The following is a 12,076-nucleotide window of genomic DNA, read 5'->3' on the forward strand; positions in this document are numbered from 1 at the left end:
TACCTATTTGGTCTCTTGTAGACATAAAATATCAATCTTTCTCCTACACATAACATCTACTAACTCTACCAACTTACAAGTTAAAGACCCTATGTTCTAAGCGGCTAACCTAATTTTATGGTCTTGGACTAACTTCTTTACTCCCACCCGTCCAACAAAGTGAGGAAACCCTTACCTATTTGACACCACACCCGGGCGCCAGTGTGACGTGTCGCTTCTGGGCGACGACCTAACAACCCTTGCCCATTTATCACTGCCTTCGGGCCTATAGAGTATAGTGTGTCGCTCAGTAGGGAACGCCCCAACGAAATTCTCATATTGGTTCATATTCATAGGGTATGACTAAGTTTTTATGTTGGTTGTCACTGGCCTACCGCAACCCTCCTCCTTTATTCGGGTTTGGGACCGGCAGTGTATAACTAAACAGTTATACACAGACAGAGTTTCTCTGAAGATGAGTTGAAAAGCCTTATTCCTTTACCATTTGGTATTTACTACTTCCTCGCTAACCTCTGTCATCTTGCCATCCTTATACATATCCTTTTCTTTTTTCTCCCGCACTTCTTTTGTCCAAGGCAGTGCCTCCTACTGCTACTACCTGAACTGTAAAGCTTGTAATTGGAAAATTTTATACCATCCAGGCTGCTTCGCTCACTTAGACATGGGATTTTATTTCTCCTAAGAGTACTTGAAGAGATACATGAATAACTAGTTGACCTGAGTTCTGCTGTTAATTTGTTTCTAAATGTAACTAGTGAATGATTGGAGTCGTAACATCATAGCCCAAGCCCACAAGGGCTCTGCACGCTTGGCTAGATGGGTTGGCTTAAGGCGTTCAGCAGGTTGAAAGACATCAACAGTTTGATAACAGGGTGTGTCCCTTTCCACAAGGCCAAAGCTGACATAAAACTATTCCGAGTAGGAAGTAGGAGGGGAGCTACTGAAGGTAAATCAGACACGAGAATGAAAGACTAGGAATTATATGATTCGGTGTAAAGGTCACCTACGTCCAAGAGTGTAATTTTCTACACACAAGCACTGTAGGAGTTTCCACTAATATAGCACACGGTTACAAGAGTAAATAGAAGGTGATTACAATCACCAAGTTACAAAGCAAATCTCCTATTATTGAGGCACAAAGTAGGATGTTATCCTTTCATAGAATCTGAGCCAGCCTTAGCACTGATCCCATATGACCTTATCTCCTTTATTTTGAAAATCTTGATGTCATTGTCATTTGGATCTCCAATTGGATCTGATTCTCCTGTCATCTGGGTCTTCTCACTATAATGCTCCCTCAAACATTCGAGAGTCTCAAGCTTGATCTTCAATGGTTCAAACTGTTGTTTGGAAAGAGCTTGAGTAAAGATATCCACCACTTGATTAGAAGAAGCAACATACTTGGTCACTAATGTTTTCAACACGACCTTCTATCTAATGAAGTGATAGTCTATTTCCACATGCTTCATATGAGAAGTAAAATGATGACTTAATTGTAGTTAGGAGAGCAAAGATATTATCACAAAAAAGAGTTGGTGGCCACCAAAGATAGATTTCAGTATCCTGAAGAATGTAGATAAGCCAATTTATTTCAGCAGTGTAATAGACATTGAGGATTTGTATTCCACTTCAGCACTGGATCTGACCACTGCATATTGCTTTTTGGCACTCTATGAAATACAATTAGCTCACAGGAAAGAGAAAAATCCAGATGTAGACCCTTTGGTGATAGGGCAGACACCCGGCCCAATCAACATAAAAAAAGGCATAGAGTTGAAGTGGGAAATTGGATAGCAATTTGATCCCATGATCCATAGTATCATGTATATACCTCAAAATGCATTTTAGCGTTTGGATTGTTCAATGGGTTTTGCATGAATTGACTGACCAAATTAACACTAAATAAAATGTGTGGCCTTGTCATGGTTACATATTGAAGACCCCCAACTAAACTCATGTAGAATGTAGGATTACCAAATGGTATTTCTCCTTCTATACTCAATCCAGCACTAAGAACCATTGGTGTTGACACTAGTTTGGATCCAATCATTTGAGCGTTATCCATAAGCTTATAAGCATATCTCTTCCTATTCAAGAGGAGACCAGTTGAATACCAACAAAATAGTGAAGGAAACCTAGGCCCTTCATGACAAATTCTTGACTTCCTGTAAGAAACATGAATCATTTTTAGTCAATATGATATCATTTACAAATAAATGTAACATAATAGTCTTCTTGTTATTATGACATATAAATAATGATGGGTCCATAATGTTTGAGAAAAATCCCAATGACAGTAAAAAAAGATACTAATCTTTCATACCAAGCTCTAGAGGATTGTTTCAAGCCATATATAGCACGTTTCAGTGTACTGGCCAATCTAGATCTTGAAAGCATTTTTTATATCGATTTGGTGAATATCTCATTTATAGGCTAACACAATGGTACGAACAATCTGAATTGATGCAAGTTTGATAACAGAAGAAATAGTTTCTAAAAAATCCACTCTTGTAACGTGATCAAAGCCTTTGGCCACAAGGCAAGGCAGGCCTTTAGAAGTTCCAAGGTCCCATCACTCCTTATCTTAGTTTTAAGACCCACTTGCTCCAGTTCACATGAATATCAGATCTTTTGGGAACCAATTTGTAAGAATCTTTCATATGAAGAACATGCATCTCTTCCTTCATAATTTCTTTTCATCCTGGTTGACTTATGAAAGATTTTAAAGATCTTGGTTTAAGAGGAACAGACAGGGTAATAAAATATCTTGGATTTGGTTTGACAATTCCATCCTTCATGCGTGTAATCATGTGATAACCACTTGGCTGACTTTATGTGATTAGCTACATTTTCTTCAACCATAGGGGTACTTTGGTCAGCTCCATTTGGACTTTCATCAATCTGATTTTCTTCAGCAGCCTAATTATCATGCATGATTTCAGCCACATGGTGATTAAGTTCAGTGTTAACCAATTCAAAATAATTGGTCATACGGGTAATATCAAAATCATCAGGCATGTGTAACCTGTTTTTCACTGCATTCTTGAGTTTCAACCCACTCATTAAAGGTCGTGAACTCTTTATTTTTGTTACTAGTAGAGATCAATGTCCCAGGTTTAGCATAGGGCAGATTTGACTCATCGAACACCATGTGCCGTGAGGTGTATACATATATACCTTATGTAACCAAGGAACACATGTCAATGTTTTTTTTATCAAACTTATTAGCAACATAGCCACCGAGATAGGGAAAACATTGATACCCAAACACACGTAAACATATATAATTTGATTTATTGGTGTACAAGACTTCAAGAGGTGACTTCATATCCAATGTTGGAGACGGTAGCCTATTGATAACCTAGTCTGCAATAAGAAAGGCTTCGACCAAGAACCGAACAGGAACAGGCGTTTGAGCATAGAACATCATGGTCAAGCCTAGTTCGATAATGGTGCTATGCCGCCTCTCGGCCATGTCATTTTGCTTGGTCATTTTTCGGGCAGGCCCTGTGGTGCAATATGGATAGTTTCTGAGATAAGCATTCATATCATAGCTATAAAATTCTTCCCCCTTATTGGTTTGAATTTTTTTTACTTCTTTCCCAAACTGAGTTTTAACAAACTTACGAAATTTCATAAATTTTTAAAATAACTTGGATTGGTGCCTCAATAGATAGAGCCATGTATACCGAGAACATTCATCAACAAAGACAACATAAAATTTAAATTCCTGATGAGAAACAACTGGCGTAGGGCCCCAGATATCACAATGTTTTTTTTTCTAAACTTCTTGACAATGTTCCTCTTTAGACATAAACAACCTACAAATCCTACACATCTGGCAGCTTGGGTCGACTTTATTTGAATAACATTGGTTCTTTTCTAAAAATTCAATAATTTGGGCGTGAAAGTGGCCCAAATGCTGATCCCAACTAATAGTTCTAAACCTTGTTGAGAAATACACCTCTTATTCATTCATGTTTATTTGATGAAAACCCATAGAGATCTCCAATCCTATCCTCGGCTGCCACTTGGTGAATTATGCCCATTGATGAGGGGGCCTAGCGCAGGGGTCTGGTCAAACCTTCCGGACAAGTGCTTACGCTCAGCCTTTGCTTTGACTGCCCGTCACATATGGAGGTTTTGATTTACCAGTTCGAGTCCCAAGAGGCTTCTTGCCATCGCATCGACTTCCTCAATCTCCGTTCATGTGTGCTTTCTTACCGATCAACTGGAAGGGTCAAAGCAGCTCCAACACACAAAACCATCAGATTTCAGATGTTAGTTGGCTTACTGAAATAAGGTTTTTTCTTTTAATTTCAGGAACCACTAACCCATTCTCAAGTTTAAGAGATTTACTTTTTAAATTTACATTGGCAGTTTCAACATGTGTAATTTCCAGGTTTTTTCCATTTTTTATCACAACCAAAGTATTTAGAGGAGGTTTCAAGATTACCTGAGCTGGTTGTTATGTGTGATGTGGCCCTCGTACCGGGAACAAGGCATTGTCTTGACTATCAATTAAAGAGCTTCATTGCCACATATGCATGAGGAACATCTTCACTGTGGTAAGGTTGAGAGCACTGTGATTCAACTTGTTGCAGATTTGACATAGGATTCCCTTCTCCTTTCCTTGCTTGGACCCATTTTGACCACCAACCTTGGCAGCCTGCTCAATGCTAGTTCCTCCTGGTTTAGATCCCTCCTTATTTTGGTTGTTTCTATTGGATGACTGGCTGTCCTACATGAAGCCACGCCCCTTATAATTAAAATACTGATTGCCATTGTTTTGGAATTTTCGCTTATCCACTCTCTGACCGATAAAAGCGACATTGTTGTTGATGCCTTCTTCTGAAGCATGGATAGACTTCATGGTCCCGTGACCTTGAAGGAATGCCACCACGTTATCATACTCATGAACTGGTGGCTTGATCATTGTTGTAACAAAAGCATCATATGTTGAGTCAAGGACATTAGGTAGCAGAAGACCTTATTTCTGTCTTCAACCGGCTTACCTATCGTGGATAACTCATTGCAAATAGTCTTGAAACTTGTGATATATTCAACAATTGAAAGGTTCTCTTTCAATACAGTTGGAGCCGTTGCATCAGCAGGAACTCACGTTCATTAGAAACATGAGCAAACGACTTCACAAGTGTGCTTTACCCTCAGCTTATGTCTGCAGCCCAACAATTGACAGAGCACCTCCTCAGAGAATGTCCCAGTTATCCATCTATAGAGCAGGCGATCAGACTTATTCCATGCAATGAGATCGAGACTGGGTTCAATATTGTCATTCTGAGACGTTGCAATAGGAATTGGGCATTCACCATCAAGCCAAGAATTTGTGTTTGTCATAACAGAAAAATAGAATGATTCAGCTTGAGTGTAATGTAGTTCGCTACATTTTCAAGTTGGGTAATGATATTTATGGGCAGCTGGGGATAATGCATCATTGTTGATAGTCATGGTGAAAAAGAAAAATGATGCGAACTCCTTCCAATATCAGCGCCCTGATACCATAAAGGTAAATCAGACACAAGAATGAAAGACTTGAAATTACATTGTTCAGTGATTCTCCACACACAAGCATTGTAGGAGTTTTCACTAATATAACACACAGTTACAAGAGAAAATAAGAGATTGTAGGATCTTCCTCCTGCTTTTTTCTTTTCCTTTCGTTTTCTTTGCTTTTTCTTTTCTCTTTCCTTATCTTCTTCGTCCTCTTTTTTCTTCATTTGCCTTTTTTTCTCTTCTTCATCGTCCTTCTCCTTCGTATTTTCTTCTCTTTCTCATTCTAATGCTTCTTTTTTTGTCTTTCCTCTTCCATCTTCATCATGTCTTTTCTTCTCTTCCTCCTCTTTCTTCAATTGTCTTTTCTTCTCTTCTTCATTCTTATTCTTTCTTTGTCTTTCCCTCTCCTCCTCCTCCTTCCTTTGTCTTTCCCTCTCATCCTCCTCCTTCTTCATCTGCCTTTTCTTCTCCCTCTCCTCCTCCTTCATTTGCCCTTGCTTTTCATTTCCCTCCTTATTCTTTCTTTACTTTTCCTTCTCTTTGTCATCCTTCTTCTTCTTCATCTTTAGTTCTTCCCCATGCTTCCTTTGATCTCCAGCCTCAATATCTGATGGATATTGCTTTGCATAATACAATTTCAACATTTTGTCCCTTTCTTTATCATTTTCAATCTTTATTATATTTTGGTACCTTTCATAACGCTCATATAGATGAGACTGTCAGATCATTTCAGATTTCTTGTCTGACGAGCTTTAGACATTGCTAACTTGCATAATACATAAATTTAATTGCATCATTATATGTTACAACCATCTCTCCAAGTATATAATAATACAAATTATCTTATTCGTTAAACAATCACCAACATTACAAATCATCGCAATATTTGGCTTCATAAGTAAACATCGTTATAAGATTTAGCAAACTTAAGTACAAATCGAGGTAACTTCATAAATACACATCGCTACTGCTTTAAATGTATAAATTGTTGTTGCTTCAAACTTATAAATCGTTGTAGAAATCGCAATTTTCATAAGTACATATCGTTGTAACGTTTGGGCTTCATACATAAATATTGTTGTACGATTTATCAAACTTAAGTATAAATCCTGGTAATTTTATTAAATTGTTACTGCTTTAAACGTATAAATCGTTGTTGCTTCATAAGAATAAATCGTCCTTACTATTTTTCGATGCCCAGAAGGTAGATAGGTACAAATCGATTTATTTCACTATGAAAATAGGTGTTATTTAGCATGAATAGTAAAACCAGTTGTAAGATTTAACATTCAGATTTACAATTGATTTGTTTGTATAACGAAAATTTACACGAAACTCACCGAAATGATACGAGTTTTGGTAATTCGACAGTGGAGAAGAAACACCTGTAATGTAGATGCAGCTGATGGTGGCAACTATGTTGCCACTACGTAGACGAGGGCAAAGGATGTTTCGATGGTAGTAGACGATGTCAAAGGGTGCTATGGCGACAATAGACGAAGGCAAAGGGTGCTCCAGCGGCAGCAGACGACGACAAAAGTTGCTCTGATGAAAATAGACAATGACAAAGGAGGGTCTGGGGCAACAGACGACAGCAAAGAGGTGCGTCGTCAAAGGGAGCTGTTGTTACAGCAGATGGTGCAAAAGTTTACTGCTTAGGGCAAAAATGAAACGTTTGGACTTTGAAGAGTTAACATCATTATCAAACCGGCGTTTCACTTTTCTAGATAGAGGATCTCGAACCATCGTTTCACTTTTCTAGATGGAGGACATTTTTGTCTTTTTCTCGAACTTTCGTTTCTTGGCGAGAATGGCGGGAAAGGGTACTTAAGTCTTTGCAATCACACCGGATTTTGATGTTAAGTGATGTCGACACACACGGGGATACGAGCCCCACAAGCTTATATATGTGGCACTCATTTGGACCCCTGAACACGCACTGTAGCAAACAATGTGTCTTCAGGGGAGAACATATAACCTGCTTCGATCAAGTATCCGTGCAATGACACTGAAATTTATTAAGCACCTATTCAGTTGCAACGCATGTATTTCTTTTATTTAGGGAAATTTTCAAAAACGCACCCAAAGTTTTAGTGACAATAAAAAACACAACCAAGTTTTTGATATTGTTAAAAACACACCTAATTAATTTTATGTTCTAGTAGGGGTGGGCATCCGGACGGTCTGGCCCATTTACTATCAGACCAGGTTTTGGCCCAGTTCTTAACTGGTTCGGGTTTGAAGAGAGGCCCATTGGCCCAACAGGCCAATGTGAAGCGGGTCGGGTCTGAACTGACAAGGGCGGGCCCAAATAAGACTATTCCTACACAAAACAATCCTAGCCAAATGTGTGTGCAATTAATGTGATTTGGTACAATTAATTATCTTTTTCTTAAAATTAGTACAATTAATTAGGTAATTAACAGTAGTTAACAAGTTCACATGTACCCAAGTTACTCTGTGATTTCTAGTTTTCATAAAAAAATAATTTTATTTATTTTTATTTTGTATAACTCAGGCCCATCAAGTTGGCCCGGGCCCAACCGGCCCGCTAATGGACCGGGCTGCATTTTGGGCTGGTTCCTAATAGGCCCGAGCATAAAATCCTAGCTCAAACCCAGCCCATGGTGGGCCGGGTCGGCTTGGCTCATCGGGCTGCCCCGCCCGTTGCCCACCCCTATGCTCTATTAATCAAAAACACATTTCTTTCAATTTAACTTGGGTTATCATCATTAACTCAAGTTGAGTCAATAGGATAAAGTTACTTATTTACCCTCCAAGCAATAATTTTTGTCTTTGAAAAAAAAAAGAAAACATTTAAAGTTTTGGTGAAAACAAAAAACACACCTAAGTTTGGTAATTGCAAGACATTTAATGGCAACATTGATGGTGATAATAAAAAAGGGTTGCTTCTTGTCTTCTACACCTAGCCAGAAGCAATTGGCGACACTGGGGGGTTCTGAACCCTTTACCTGAAACTCATAGGGTCGTATTGACCAAATCTGACCTTATAGATGTATTCAAAATAGTCCTTTTAGTAGTGGTTGGTCGTATTTTTTTGTCATAAAAACATGAATTTTTAAGGGGGTAAAATTTTGGTACACTTTAAGCTGTTAGAATTTTTCAACCCCAAGAAAAAACTGTATATATGCTGGAAAAACATGACCTAACTGTTGGTCCCTACTCAATTAAGCATGTAGATCACATCTGAAGGTCTGAGCTACAAATAATACATATATAAAATATAAAATAAAAAAATTAACATTTTCATTCATAGGTAACCCACCAGTGAATCAATAATTTCTCTATTAAACTATGGGCTCATATGAGCACCATTATCATTTCCAGAATCACTATGCGAATTTTGATGGAATATACAATGTGAAGATCACCAAAACAAAGTTTGTTTGTTTTTTTTTTGAAAGAAAAAACAAAGAAATAAATCATGCATGAGATTTAACGTGGTTTGGCAAAAATGCCTTTGTCCATAGGGTAGCAACACGAGAATTCTTTTTCACTGTGTCAAAGTGAACACACGGGAGAAATAGCACCCAAAACTCTAATAAATAAAAAAACCCAAATAAGCTATATTACCTCTCACTTAAAAGATCCCCTTTTTATAACCCATGCACATGAGGTAACCAAGTTAAATCAAGACTCTTTCACCCCATACATATGACTAGTCAATGGGTTAGGTTTGGTTCGAACCTAGGTGGAACCAGACTCACACCTGATTTGAGATGCCGGTATTAGGACACCTGGGTCCAATCGAACACACCATAAGAAAAATCATACCTATATCTTATAAGTAATACATGAACCAGACTCATACCATGGTAAAATAATATTTTTTATCCTTTTACGTTAGAAGGTTTTCTATCTCAACATATATATACTATGGTGGAGACCTCAAACAAGTCCTTGAGTCTAACATCCCCATTTGAGAGAAAGTCTGATCAAGACAAGGGCCTTGATCTCCATGTCCATGGATCATTTTAGAGAACTACAACATTCAATCATGGAATTCTTGTTCACCCAAATATAGGATAAACAATGGAGCCGGGGCTCCAGTTGTCTGGTAGGAGCTGTGAGTGCATGTCACCTTGTGTTGGGATGTTGCAAGTTCAAGGGGTCTGACTAAACCCAGCTTGCCTATCAAAAAAAAAATATATATATATATAGGACAAACAAATTTTCCTGTACGTTTGGAAGAAAGAAAAACTCATAGGAAAAAAAATTTGCCTATGAGAGTTTTTGATATGAGAAGTTTTTCAAAAGAAAGTTTTCTGCATGTTTGTGTAGCATGAGAAAAACAGAGTAGGAAAATGTGAAAAAATGAGAGGCTAGGAGAAAGAGGGTGGTAGTGATGGTGGTGGTGATGGTGAGATTGTGGGTGGTGGTGGTGGTGGTAGTGGTGAGATGGGTGGCAGTGAGTCTAAGAAAAACATCTCTTAGTAGGAAACATTTTTCTACCACGATAAAGCTATAAAATAAAATATATTTAAAAAAAAAAAAAAAACTTCTCTTTTGAAAAGGCCAAAAAATCCATACTGATTTTCTATTTTGCATCATTTTTCCTACATCTTTCTCGCTTCCCGACCGTGATAAAAGCAAATTCCGATTAGTTGTTCTTATCCTATCCATAGCTGCTGAGACCCTCCATAGAAATCACTTGCAAGAGAAGGCTTTGCAGGAAGTCAATGCACAAAGCCCAAACGAAAACGTGTCAAGGTGAGACAATGTTACGTGTGGGTATGCTTTTTTAATTGGTGTCCTGAACATCTAATTGACTGTTTGAAAAGTTTGGTATGTTTTCTCAATAACGATTTTCTTTGGGATCAAACCCACAAGGGAAGGGAAGGGATCAGGTCAGAGGCACATTATACGGATTACCATTTGGATTGCCGTTCATCTCATGGATGAACGGCATCCAAAGCACACTCTGATAGGGTCTCCATCGATCGACACTGAGGGGCTGGTCAAATCGTCCGAGGTTTACCACTATAAGGTGGGGTCAATTAAAGCTCTATCGGATTGGGTTTCTTATGAAAAAAATAAATAAGTACTTTTTTTTTATGACCATGGAACCTTAACGACCACCCAACCTTATATGCCGCAGCCCTGATAAAATAAATAAGTAAAATTATTCTCAATAATTCAAATCCTCTTAACCTGTGGCCCATTGTTTTGGACTCTATCAAAATTACGCTTTCTTGAAGGATATGAAACGGGGATGGATGGACTTACGCTTTCTTCTGTTCCACTCCACTTGTCTCCGATCTCGGTTAGTAAAAATAACTAAAATGTCTTTAGGGATGGCAGTGAATTTGGGAGAAACAAAGCCCGTCCCGCCTCGCCCTGCCTCGACCAGGAATGAAGGACATGAAACGAGGATGAAGATGGGGATGAAGGTTAAAATCAAAACCATGAAGCTACGTTTTTTTGGTTTTTCTTTTTGCTTGGTCAAGAGAAAATCCTTCAATTGTCAACCACACATGTCCTGTTCATCGAGGAGTACATCTAACTTTGACCTTCCTCGCAACGGCGGCTAGGGTGTTTTGAACCTGTGACGTTCCATTAATTTGTTAATGTTAAGAAGTCACCCTTACCAGATGAGTGGTGCCTTTGTGAGCCTTGTTAGAACATGTATATATATATATATATAGTAATGGGTAGGTGCTTCACTCTTTTTGTGCCTAGTGTGTGGATATGATTTATGTGCTTGATTTTGTGGAAATCCACTTTTGGATCATCCGATTCCAATACAAGTTAGGTTTTCATGAGATTCAAAAAATCAGCGGTCTATAATTTTAAAAAACATTCAATGCTTAAAAAATCACCTTTTTCTCAAAAAAACATTATCCAAGTTTGATTTCTTAGCAAATGGATCATGCAGGGTTAGATTTTTGAAAAACAACCTGAAGACTCCTATCCACTGTTGTTGATTAGGATCATTAGGTGGAGTTGGGGTCACATTTCAAGTGGGGGTCCAAAATCACGTGCAATTATTGAAATGCATGAAAGATGGCTGATAAACCTAAGGTTTTTTTCCTTTTTCCTAAATAAAAATATCTCTGAATTATTGGTACTCTCTCTCTCATAAAATTAGACTTTAAATTTTCATTGAGTAAGCAAATTTACATCTAAACAAATACTAATTGAATCTAAATCCGATAGATTATCCTACCTGAGTGCATATAAAATATATGAAAATTGATTATACTACCCTTAAGAATAATGCTATTTTACGAAAATAACTGCAAGATATTGTAATATTCTTTGTATATCCACCTGCTCTATTTTCATTGAATATGGGAGCATTTCTTAAAATTTTACCGTTCTACTAAAACATGAAAAATGAAACTCACCATTCAGCAAAACAGAAATTCACCTATACTATTTTAATGAAACTCAGTGTTTCAGCAAAACTCATCACCAACGAAACTGAGAATCACCTATACAGTTTTAGCCAAACTCAACATTTCAAAGAATCTCAACCGCCTACAAAATTGAGTTTCGCCTATAAGTTTTAGCAAAACTGAATAACCATAAAAATAGTGAT

The sequence above is a fragment of the Nuphar pumila genome, chromosome 5, assembly GCF_984573655.1.
Source record: "Nuphar pumila chromosome 5, dmNupPumi1.hap1.1, whole genome shotgun sequence".
NCBI lineage: Eukaryota > Viridiplantae > Streptophyta > Magnoliopsida > Nymphaeales > Nymphaeaceae > Nuphar > Nuphar pumila.